Source organism: Pyxicephalus adspersus, chromosome 6 (assembly GCF_032062135.1).
Source record: "Pyxicephalus adspersus chromosome 6, UCB_Pads_2.0, whole genome shotgun sequence".
In the NCBI taxonomy this organism is placed as follows: domain Eukaryota; kingdom Metazoa; phylum Chordata; class Amphibia; order Anura; family Pyxicephalidae; genus Pyxicephalus; species Pyxicephalus adspersus.
Window position 1 is genome coordinate 87014334 of NC_092863.1, and position 13151 is coordinate 87027484.

At 41.9% G+C, this 13151-nt stretch overlaps 1 protein-coding gene across 2 annotated transcripts in view; it reads right to left on the reverse strand.

Moving 5' to 3' along the window:
- The window catches only part of MBD2 (methyl-CpG binding domain protein 2), a 42695-nt gene that overhangs the window by 28794 nt on the left and 750 nt on the right, over positions 1 to 13151 (reverse strand). The gene's annotated exons all lie outside the window — the stretch shown is intronic.

The window sequence follows — 13151 nt, forward strand, 5'->3', positions numbered from 1 at the left end:
TTAACAGTTAAAACAGCAAAGCTTGGTAAGACACAACTGGAACATGTAGAAAAAAGTTAGTGCTGATAACTGCATCATATTGGAAAATTCAATCACAAAGATGACTCAGAAGTATCTATTTAGTGTTAAATTAAAAGTGAATCTGCAAAATACTTGTAGTGGTGAACCACTTACGCACAGGAAGGGCTCGGAGGTCACAGGCAGAAGAACAGAACGCACAAAGGTGGGAAGGCAGGAGGACAGAAGAGAACATAAGCACTAGAGCAGGGGTGTCAATCTCTTGCCCGCTGGCCGAATCTGGACCGCAATGTCCTTTTGTTTGGCCCCCCAAAAAGTTCTGAAAATGAATTGCATCTGGCCCGCCCGCCACTAAGTATTGCAGCGAGTGATGCCGCTACTACAATTCCCGGCATCACTCTGTTCTGTTCTATAGACGCAAGTAATGCCGGGAATTGTAGTCTCGGCATCACCTGCATCTATGGGCAGTCTTCTGTTTAATAATAATAGTCACTTTCAGCACCGGAGAGGTTTATCTACTAGTGTGGAAAAAAGAAGGTAAGGCTGGAGTTCAGCTCTAATTATAACTTCTGACCCCCATAACTTTGAAGGTCAGCCATGGTAGAAGGAGGAATAATTTGAATGGTAAAGTTGCAGCTGCTGAGGAATGCAGTGTGGAATGTGGGGGCTGAGGTGCTAGAGAAGATTTGAAAGACTTGAGGGGGGCTGTCAGAGAACATGGTGCAAATAAAGTTAAGGGGATGGAAGAACCAACAGAAAATGAAGTGTGGGTGGTATGGGTACAATATGCAGGGTATGTGGTGTGGATGATTGGAAATGGTTAAATGAAGAGCTGTGACATAATGAAGAGCGCAGTTGTGGCTGCCAAAAAGTAAATAAAATTTTTAAAAAATCTTAGGCCTCTTTCTCTATTATAGGCTTGTTCCAGATTGAATGATAAGCAATACCTCTGTTTCTATATGAAAATGTTTTATATTTATTGAGAAGGAAAAACTTTTTTTCAATAAATTTCAAGTTTGGCCCCCAACTTGGTCTACGTTTTTAATTTCGTCCCTCTGTGTATTTGAGTTTTTACACCCCTGCACTAGAGCATAGCCCTCAGAGTATAGCGCATAGCCCCCAGCAACCCTCAGCAACCACAAGGCCAGTTACATGTCCTTTACAAAATTTTCCCAATTTGAACAAACGATTAGGCGATTAGGCAGAAAATGCTAAACAATAACTGTTTTTACCTGCCTGATCGCCACCCATCTGTCAAATTTCACTGAGCTGCGCATGTGCACCTCAATGTTTGTCTCCCAGCAATCCCAGCTTCCCTTGCACATGCCAGGAATGAATGAACTGCAGGAGTTACATCCTCCCCGCACATTCAATCAAATCAGCCGAAGATCATTTTCAGTAAGAAAGAAAGGGTGAAGATGACAGCACCCTGCAACAGACCGGGACGGTGAGTATCGCAGGTTTAGTTCCACTTTAATGTTGCCCATTAAGGACATAGTAAAATATTTAAAGGAAGGATCTTTAGCTGCACCTAGACATGGACATTAAAGTGTTACTTCTTAAAGTAGAACTATACTCCTACATCATATGTGTTGAAGCAAGAATTTACTTTTCACCACCCTGCACAAAGTCTCACAAATACCTGTTGAGTGTAATAGTGAAATCCACCCACTGCAGGTTACTTTATGTCAGGGAAAAGAAGGAAATAGAATAACTGTACTTTGTTTCTGCCACACAGCACAGCCTGGTCTGGCAGAGCGGGAGACCTGGGTTTTCTCTGCTGCAGATAAGGAGCTTTAACGTAACCTTTGCCTGGACAGGGAGAAGCAGCAGAGTAATAAGATCATCTCTCTATCACTCTGCTCTATCCTCATCTCAGCATGTTCCTTGTTGAGCACTTTAGAGCAAATGACTGGCTGCATATGCTACTTCTCCCACTCCCATTGGCAGCTTTGAGCTTTGCACACAAATCCAGGTGCTTGTGCTGCTTACATTCAACAAAACTTCATTTAAAGATGTATTATTGTATGTATAGCTGCACTCATGTGTGTCTTTTATATCTGCCCAGAGTTCAGCTTCAGGGTAGCCATAAACAAGTGGAAATTTCTAGGTTGTGTACTGTATGCTGCAGATCACTCCAATGCTGTGTGATGTCATGATGAATCAGCCCCCGGAAGCAATGCTCTGAGAAGTGTCAAAAAACTACAAGTCTGTGGAATCAGTAAGCCACTGCAGGATTTCCTTGCAGCCCGGTGACTAATAACGAGCAGACAGGAGCAAACAACGCCACGCATACTGACCGCCACCACATAAATTGTGCAGCTCGATTTTTACAATTGCCTGCAGAAATAAGTGCTTCAAACACCCTATTAACCCCTTCAGGGTCAAAGGTATTTTTTTGTCTTCAAGGCCAAAAATATTTTGGCCAGAATTTATCCAGAAGCTTTCCCCCTACCCAACACATTGTATGTGCCTGTAAAGGCAATAAAAGGTCATATGATGAAAGGTCATTGTATATACAGAGGACGGGTATTTTAGAAATTCTCTATCATTATTGCATTGCTGTACAGTTACCGCCTACCCTGTTTCCCCGATGATAAGACACTGTCTTATTTTTTTTTGAAGGCCAAAATATGCTCTAGGGCTTATTTTCAGGGGGATGCCTTATTTACCCATGAAGAAGACTACAGCCATTCATGTCCACTTCTGATCAATCTGTGCCAATCATTGTCCCCTTCTGATCACTCATGTGCAATTCAAATTCCCTTTCTGATCATCTTGTGTCATTCAAACTCTCCTTCTGATCACTCTGTCATTCAAATTCCTCTTCTGATCACGCTGTGCTTTTTTTCTATTGCACGGCAGTTAGGACAGGGGAACAGCAGGTGGCGCTGTGCCGGCTTCTTTCGCTTTGCTTTACAAGACAGGAGAAAACACGATGCTGGCAGAGGAGAGGAGAGACGCTGCTGCAGCCAGAGACACACGCAGGATCCGGGTATCGGGTGAGTATGTTTTAATTATTTTTTTTGGGTGGCTTATTTGCGGGGGGGGGGCTTATTTTTCATTTTAACATGAAAAGGGGGGGCTGTCTTATTTGATGGCCCTGCCTTATCATCGGGGAAACACGGTATTATTTGCTTAGATACTGCCAGATGCCAGATACAGATACAAGAAGTGATTATGGGCTTTATTAGAGTGTGTACAGAGCTGGCCTGCCATTGCTACCATTACTCTCACAATACAAATAGTTGGCACCAGTGACAAAATACCGCAGAAACACCATCACCAAATCATTGCGCACATCTGGGTTTGTTCAGTGCCTCAGCCAATGTGTGATGAGAAAATTGATGGAGATATTGCACAATGAAGGGAACGCATAGTTTTGTTTTTGAGAGGCAATGGCATTCCAAAACATCCTTCCTTTATTAACTTACCAAAGTACAAAGAAGAGGAGAACAGCAGTGTTATAGCTTTCCATCCACAGTAGGGAAAGGGTTAAAGGTGCTCTAAGTGCTAACTAGATGACAACTTTTGCTAAGGTGCTATGTATTATGGACATCTGCTACGTTTTTATTAATAAAATAATACTATTGTCATTTCCCCCTTATATCATTTTTGCATCTCAGTGCTTACAATCCCCTTTTAATTGTTCCGGCCATTTGTGGTCTACATGCGTTCACTCCAGTATAATGACGTGTTCAAGTGACCACAGAGACAGTCCTTGTCATCCCTCTACAGGAAGTACCTGAACAAGGACCTTTATGGTGGGATCACTAGGTATAACTAATGAAATCTACAGGGTTACAAATACTGGCAACAACCTATGAAATTACCTTGGAATGTGAATGACGTCTTAATGACTGGGCTTGGATCTACCTAATTTTCAACTCCAGGCTCAGGATCCTGAACTCTCCATCCGACTGCCTCCTCTTCCCCTATTGGTGCACCCATAATTATTAAAGAAATATTAAAAATATATCTATTCATCTATCTACATATATTTCAGATCACTGCACAAATCAGAGACATGTCATTATATGGGGGGCTCTCCGTAGCTGTGCAGAATTCTCTGGTGATTCCAGGTCAGTGGGATAGGCCGTGATGGTCCCAGAGGTAGTGGACTGAATTAGGTTGGGTGTAATATAACCTGGAGGACAATTGGCACTGGATTGATGAATCTGCAGTGTGCAGCCTTATAAATGAGATTAGTACTGCAGGCAATGTTGCGTTTTCTGTTTGTAGAAGAAGTTGGGCTCTTAATTTTTCTCCAAACTGCACTTGGCATTTAACAGGTGGAAAAACACAAGCTTGTAAACTTGTGACCCCTTTCTGTTTCTGTAAAAACCTTTTAGCATTAGGAAATGTTTCAAACAGCTCTGGGCCTTTATCAGGAAATTAAGCCAACACCATGAAAGTCATTTATGTTGAGGATTCTTAGCAGTCAGAAAAGGTAATAGGTCTGATTTATTAAACTTCTTCAAGACTGGAGAAGATAAAATATCATGGGAGAACCCGGATGATCCAGCAAACCTGGAATGAATTTTTTCATAGTTGGAAAATGCTTTCAAACCTAGAGCAGGTTTGCTGGATCAGTCAAGTTCGCTCATGATAATCTATCTTCTCCAGTCTTGGAATAAATCAGGCCCAATGTATTTTGTCTGCATGTTAGTTCCAGGGCAGTAGAATTACTGTGAGTCAGCAGCCAGCTGATTTTGTCCTTTGCAAAGCTACTTTGTAACACCCTAACCATTGTATTTAAATGCTCACAAAACTGCAGGGTATGACTGTTCCAAATGACAGCCAAGGAAAATAACAGTCCCATAATGAAGGATAACGAGCATTCAGAAATAGATTATGTATGAAGCAATGTAAGGGAAGAAATTTCATTGCCAATTACTAATCAAAGAAAAAAAGAGTGTCGTCAGTTCCTATGATTCACCTCTTGATCAAAGCAGCTTCACATCACCAGAGCTTAGCACGGTAATGATTTAGTTTACTTGCCCCAGGCCCGCTCCCATCATATTACTGCACACAACAGAGAAAATGAGGACAGAGAGGTCAGAGGTAACGTGGAATCTAGCATTATGTGTTGCTGAGCGTTGCAAGCTTCCCATTATACTGCAACAAAATTGACGTGCAGGAATTTCTGGTCGTTTTTCAGCAAACAAACTGAAAAGCCACAATCCACCCTTTAGAATGCACAATGAATGCTCTGGTAAAAAGGCAGCTGATTTTTTAAAAATATCACATCAATTGCACCACTGTCCGCCATTTAACCCTTTCCCCACCATTTCCTGTGTCCTATTTTTACCTTAGATGGACAAACCATTTTTACTATAATTATTATTACACACTTATTTTTTGCTGTTTTTTACTTATAGCTGTAAAACACTCCTTATCCCTCACAACCCCATACTGGAAGCATGAAAGCACAGGCCACAAGACATTCTGATTTTGGATGACCCAAAATCTTTATTATAAACAATATTATGATATAATTCCTATAACTGCTCACAGCTACAAACTAACTGGAGCCATTGGTGCCTCACAATGCACATTGTGTATGTGTGCAGGTGTTACTTCTGTGTATGAGGGGAGGGTGTGTGTTTTTTCTTTTATTTCTGGTAGCAGCAAAAACACTGGTCATTCCTGGGGGAGCAGAAATTATGTTTGGGGGATTCAGTAGGAGCATTGCACAGCCAGGCATGGATGTTGTTTTGTTCATTTATTCAGCTAGGCACTTCTTTTTGGATTGCAAGCTTACTGATTACTGAGTTTGTAATGAGTAGGAAAAAGACCGATAATGCAGCCAGTGCTTGCACCCCTGGGATGTAAAGAACACAAGTGCCACACAAGTGGGAACACACAGAGGGTGAGCAAAGAAATAGGTTGATGGCTAAAAAAGGTACACAGGTAGAAGTGCTGCATAGAAACTCTTTCTGTAGACTTAAAGGGGTCTAGCTTCAGGCAAGACCTGGAAAGTGCCCATTGTATTACAACTTAATGATACAAGGTATACTGAATAGGTCTGTTCTGCTGCATTGCATCTGTTATAACTATGATCACCCACATCTGGGTGTTTCCCTCTAAACTTTGCACATTCCCATCTCCTCCTAGCTATATTCTCTATATTAATAAATATATTCATTAGGGAGTGGAAGATTTATATGAAGATCACAACAGGTGTACAGACCTGGGAACTTTGGATAAAGATTTTACCAGTAGAGTCCCTGAACTTCTCTATAACAACAACCCCTCTATTTGGGTCATTTAGAAATGGATACTAACAGGAAGAACGGAAATAAAGAGAGCTGAGTATTTAATCCACACCGGATACTCCTACAAACAGAATATAGATACAGAAAATATGGAATTTAAGTCTAACGTAGCCTGGATATTAAATGTGTGCAGCTGACACAGCTTGATGAAGATACTGCTGGGAGCTGGCAAGGCTGCGTCATTATATCCGGCTCCTCTCTAATCATCTCATGGGTGTGCCATGTTTCTTCGAAGATGAGTGAATGGTGCTATGATGAATGCTCTGCAGACATCTACAAACTCTGTAGAGCACAGGGTAATGGTGAATCCTTCATATTAGTAGAGTTTCATAGGCAAGGGCCCCTTATTCTGCCCCTATCAAAGCCTTGAAAACCTGTGAAATGTTTTCTTTCATTTGCTAACTTCAGGAACATTCCTGAAGGTAACTGTGAAAACACAAAACCATTGTGGCATGATTTATTACTTGTATGATCATAGGCATGGTAAGAAGTACGCATCTGTCTTTTTTTTTTACAAATTTTACTACTAACAGGAGTCCCTTAAAGCCTTGTCCTTATATACAGCCATTATTAGGCACAAAAGAGCAGATGGCATGACACAAAAAACAGACAATCAGACAATATAATTGAACACAATATACTACAAACATAAAACAGACTTTTATTACAATCCTTTTTTTGGCCTAATGATGTAAACTGACTTCCATTTAAAGCAGCAGTCCTTTACCTGTTAAAAAAAAAACATTTAAATGGCTACAATACATATTTGTCATTCAGTGCCGGTTCCCTTCAGGTACTGCTGGTTGCTGTATTTACATCCCATTCTTTGCCATGACTCCATGTGAAGTGAGGGCATTGAGTGGATGCCTCTGCCTCTAACAGAACTGGCACAAAGAAGAGGAAGTTCATATAGGAACCTATGGCAAGCTGGGTTGGTTCCTAGACCAGCTGCTGTGTAGTCTGCAGAGAGATCTCAGGAGTGAGGAGGTGCAGGATCTGGCTGTACAGTCTGGCAGAGGAGTCCCATCCCAAGACTTGTAGACAAGCAAGTGCCCGGTATATTATTTTCTATATATGCATTTTAACAGTTTGCCTGAAGTTTATCTTTAGTTATTGCTCAGCATTTTCATTCCATGTACGAACAAACGTCCTACAGTAAAACTTCTGACAAGCTGCAGTTGGGAATTTTCTGGGCACCAAAAGCAGGTGAGTAACTTGCATCCTGCAATGTTTACAATGACCAAAACCCTCTGCTGTATCCCTGTTAGCAGCAGTGGAATCATTATCTGCACTTCTCCCTACCAATGCTATGGGCCTAGTCACATTAACAATTCACATTCTCAAATGACTTAATTGATAAATATATACATATTAGTTTTTATTCTTTATTATTATTCTCATATCAACATCGCTGGTGCTGCTTATTTACCCCAAGCCTAGAGAAAACCCATGCAAACATGGAAAGAAAATGCAAACTCTAAGCCATTCTTGCTACTCAGCTGGGTATAACATGCTTTATGTACCTGTGTAACAGCTTTAAGAACAAAGCAAATTTATTGCGAAACTGGCCGTAAAAAAAAATTCACAAAACTGGTCTGTCATGTGATTGTTTATAAAAGACAGCCAAAATAATTGGCTTCCTGCACCGTCCCTGTGGGGTGCACAGTGCTGCAGACATTGGTAGATGCTCCCAAGCGTATTTGAAATGGTTAAAAATAGCCAGCATAGGATTACTTCCTGGTTGATGACAGCAGAGAATATTAGGGCGTAGATGGAGGCCTGCTAGTCATCGAGGGGTTAAAGTTCCCAGCACTACATATCCCCCTCCTATTGTGTGTTAATTCCCCCACCTACTAGATTGTAAGCTATTCAGGGCAGGGTCCTCTCCTCCTGTATTAGTATTAGTCTGTCACTTGCAACCCCTATTTAATGTACAGCACTGCGTAATATGTTGGCGCTATATAAATCCTGTTTAATATTATTAATAATAATAATAACCCTACCCAGAACAATTTCACTAAAGTTTTAGATGGAGCAGAGAATGGATCAGACTACTGCAGTCCTGTTGGGGAGATTTAATCCCCCTTGCTTTCCAACACATACAACAGGAAGAGTAAAGGGAAATTTCCCAAAAGTTATGGGAAATTTCAGCTTTGAAAGTTGTCACCGGGAGAGCTCATTTTCGGTAACAGAAGAAATTTTTAAAGATCCCCCCTCGCTTTCTGCTCTGGTAGTTACAACCAGTGAGAATAAATATTCCCAACGAGGACAGAGACAGGAATAAGAACCTGACAACAGTTTTTATCCTAAACCTATCCTGTATATTAAAGCAAACCGTTCACTCAGACATTGTAAACTGCCATTGCTGACCCTCGTTATAAAATACAATTTGCCTGGTTGTAGTTCTGATGCTCCGCCTTTATTCCTTATAAATCACTGACCCATAATGAGGATGTAGCTCAAATGTTCAGATAATTGCAACACAACTTATCACAGGTATCTGCGTGCTTGTTCCAGGAGTGACTGAAACATTCTGAAGCATTATTTAGAGTTAGGCATCTCTCTTATTTAGTGTTAGGTCCACTTGGGTTGGCTGGGTCGCCATTTGTTCCGGGATGAATGACGGGTCCCAAAAAGTCACCCCTCTCTTAAAAGCACTTGACTGATTGCATGACTTCCCTCTGGCCAACATTCTCATGACTATCATGCATTGCTGGCCCTGCATAGCGCATAACATTGAGGGCCCGGCCACATTCCAAGGAGCAGGAGGATCAGCAGGTGCCATGAGGCTGCGAAATGAGGAATGTATTCCCTTGAAATGCCTCCTAATAAAACTTTGAATCATGAATATTACAGATATTTTACAGGAGCAACAATCTCATGTTGGGTCATCCTTCACACTCTCCAGTTGTGGCATTTACTTGACACTGACCCCTACTGTCTTATTCAGTAAATAGCAAGCAAGCAGTAAACTGCTGAGTGCAATAACCTAAACGGGCCAATCAAATTCAATTTTGCAAAAAGTCACAGCCGTGCAATATAAACACTGATGGGGTGCTAAGGGCACTGCACTTTATGTCACTTGCTCTACATAGTAAAAGTGGCAACAGTGAGGACCAGCTTCCGAGAAGTCTTATTTTATAATAGATCATTGTACAGATATGTATGTGAAGGTTGCAACCTATAGAAGAGGGAGAAGGAGCACCTGAAGGATATAAAATAATAATAGTAATCAACTGAGAAAATTAATCTTTGGCCAAACAATTCATCCAACAAGAGTACTTAGCCGGGGGACACCAGGGATGGCCTAAAGGCACACAACTGTTCTGAAATCCATTCAAAAACAACCAGGTTAGACAATGGCAGGCAACCAAAACCTGGCAGTATTCTCCATATCCCTATGAGCCATGGAGCTAGCATTGTCAACTTGTAGCACTGGGTCTCAGGTTCAATTCCCACCAGGAATGTCATTTGTCTTTTTACTGTTTGTGTGGATTTCACAAAGTATTCTGCAGCAAGCTTCAACCAAAATATAGGACTACAATCTATCGCTAAACATTAGAAATCCCTGTAGGAGTAAAATAAATAAATTAGCACTGTCAATGTAATATTAATGAATGCAATATACCGGTAATTATAAAATCCTTCGTGCAGTGATAGCTGATTGCCTTATGACAAAATATACACAGGAAAGGTGCACAGGTGTACAATCTTGTAAAGGCTGCTTAAAATTTTAGGTTAGCAGCATTATCTGTATGATCAAAAATTCATGTAATTCTGTATCACAATATTGGCGCCAACTCCTAGCCTAGAGTCAGATGCTGTTGTGTCAGGGACAGGTCCTCTTAGGAAAATGAAAAGCGTGCATATTGCATGTTCTCTCACATGTCACTGATGCAAAGTGCTCCACCCTCACCCTATACATAATTTTCACACCCTTACCACACAGACACTTTCCTGTATATAAAACACTGGATGCACACCTAACCTGCAGAGTAATCCCTTACAAGGCAACTACAATGAAAATAAAAAGACACATAAAATAAAAAATTTGTAAATATAAATGTATACAAATTCCTCAAAAAAAAGTAGAAAGTATATCCATGCACCCGTCTCTTGCAATTCCCTAATTATAGAATTCACTTGCATGGTAACATGCGTTCTGTTAAGGTAGCCAATTCATTGGTATGAGCTGCTTTACGCACCAAAAAAGGTGCAGGTGTTATTTTTGGTAACAGCACACCACAACACACAGTATTGTGTTACCATGCATTGTGGTGCGCGACAAGGGAAGGACGTTGGCAAGGTACATTGGTATGCAATTAAAAACAAACAGCATCACAGTGCACACATGTGTATTTCATATGTTACCGTGTGAATCCTGCCTAACGCTGTGTAAAGACTTTACATTTCTGACGCTGGAAATCATCTTTTGTGGCTGTTTCCAGTGACCGGAGAACTAATGAGCACTGCACACATGGCGCTGTTCAATTCTAAAGAGAAGGGAATGGGTAAGCGTGCATTCAAAATCCACCTTTTCAAACTCACCTTCTCATGTTCTGTTGTCTTTTAAAACTCTCACTACTTCCCACCACTCCATACCCCCCCTCTTATTGTGAGATACTTCCCCCACCTTTTAGATTGTAAGCTCTTTGGAACAGGGTCCACTCCTCCTGTGTCATTGTCTGTATCTGCCTTGCATTTGCAACCCCTATTTATTGTACAGCGTTGCGCAATATGCTGGCGCTATAGAAATCCTGTTTATTAATAAGAATAATAGGACAAGTGGGCTCCCCTCCTTCAAGAAGTCAGTGGTCGCCCTTGCTTGTTTAGCGATCTGGCACAGCAGATCGATAAATGCCGTCAGGGACCGCTGTACACACACAGATTCACCCGCAACAACTACTGTTATTCCTCTGTGACAACAATCATTCTGTGTATAGCTTAGGTTGGGGTGCGGTTCCCTCAGATGCAGCCATATGACCGCCTGCTCCATATTCCTCGATCCCTCTGTGCTCACTAGATGGCACCAATTTTACACAAACAGCGCCGGGGGTTCATTCACTAAACAAGCTGATACTTTGCAAAATGAATATTTGCAGAGCTTAATGAATTAGGTGAAATGTATTCAACAGAAATTCCTAAGGGGAAAAAAACAGGATTTTTGCTTGTATATGACTGAAGCAAACACAGCTCCACCGTATTTACTAAACTTAGCGAATTTTCACATGGCCAAGTCCCGAGTTCGTCAGCCAAACTACCGCACTTATTTTTTACACACAGCTACTCCCAAACTGGCCATGGATGAGGATAAAAACAGTGAAAGTTCCTTTCTAGTAACAGAGAACGCTAAAAGATTGTTCTTGTTTCAGAGAAGAGATCATTGGTTTAGCCAAGGAGAAACCTACACAAATATCTCGCCCAAATGTCAGGCAAGGTACTGCTGGAGACCTCAAAATCAAAGTCTTACGATACGTGTGAAGATTTACTTCTAACTTCCAGAGCTGGGGCAGTTTAACATAAATGAGACACCATAACCCAGAGGGAGGTCTGGAATGTCTACAGACAGCCCAACGCCAACCATGCCAATGAACAGTATTCTCCTTCTGTATTGTGACCCAACTTTTCAGTAACTACCCAAAAACAGCCGGGTGGTTATTGAAAAGTGTCAGGTGGTGCGCCCTGCTTAAAGGGGCTGAGGAGGACATTGTTGTATCTAATATTACACCCCTCCACCCTCCCACAAAGCCTGGAACCTGTGGATCAGCCTGGGACCCAACAATATTTCCAAAGCCTAAATCTCCCATACAACAAAATCCTCTGAAGTCTACTATCCTCTCCCCCAACCTTACAGCCAATCCTCCAGCAATCGCCATAACAATATGACATCCACATTTCCCAATAATCTTTAAAAGCCTATGGGAAAAAACCCCTTGGGTATTGGCCGCTCCCCTCAAAAATCTTTAGGCATGTGGAGATCCCCTAAAATCTTTTGGACTTTTGCATCCCCACCCCTCTCCCCAAAGTCCTTCGCCACTGGGACTCTGCTTAAAAGCCCCTGGACTTCTGGGGATTCCCTAAAATTTATGGGGCATCTGCAGCTCCCCAAAATAATTTGAATGCCTACAGTTCCTCCCAAGATTTTTCAAAGTTCTAAGACTCCCTCAAAATCCATCAGACATTCACACTACCCCCAAATGATAAATGTTCATCTTCAGCTCTCCATAAAACATCTACAGCTTTCCTGTACACTTAGGGGATCATCGGCACCCCCATACCTATAGGATATCCACGACTTGCCCCCGAATACACTTCAGATGCTTATTGGTGGCCCAAAATAACATTTAAACCTTTACTGCCCCCCTCAGTAAAATCTTCACGTCTACATTTCTCTGTAAACCTAGGGGGTCAGAAGCCCCCGAAAATCATAACGTGTACAACTTTTCTGAATAACCTTCAGACAGCTACGGGTCACCCCAATATCCTTTGGACAGGTAGGAGTCACCCCAATAACCTCAAGACAAGTACAAGTCACCCTGATAACCTTCGGACAGGTACAGGTCACCCCCATAACCTTTGCTAAGGTACGGGTCCCCTTGAAAACCTTTGGACAAGTACGGGTCACCCCGATAATTTTCGGACAGGTACGGGTGACCCTGATAACCTTTCAACAGGTACAAGTCACCCCGATACCCTTGGACAGGTACAAGTGGCCCGATATATTTCAGACAGCTACAGTTCACCCCCATAACCTTTGGAGAGGTACGGGTCACCCCTTCAGACAGGTACGGGTCACCCGGATAACCTTTGGAGAGGTACGGGTCACCCCTTCAGACAGGTACGGGTCACCCCGAT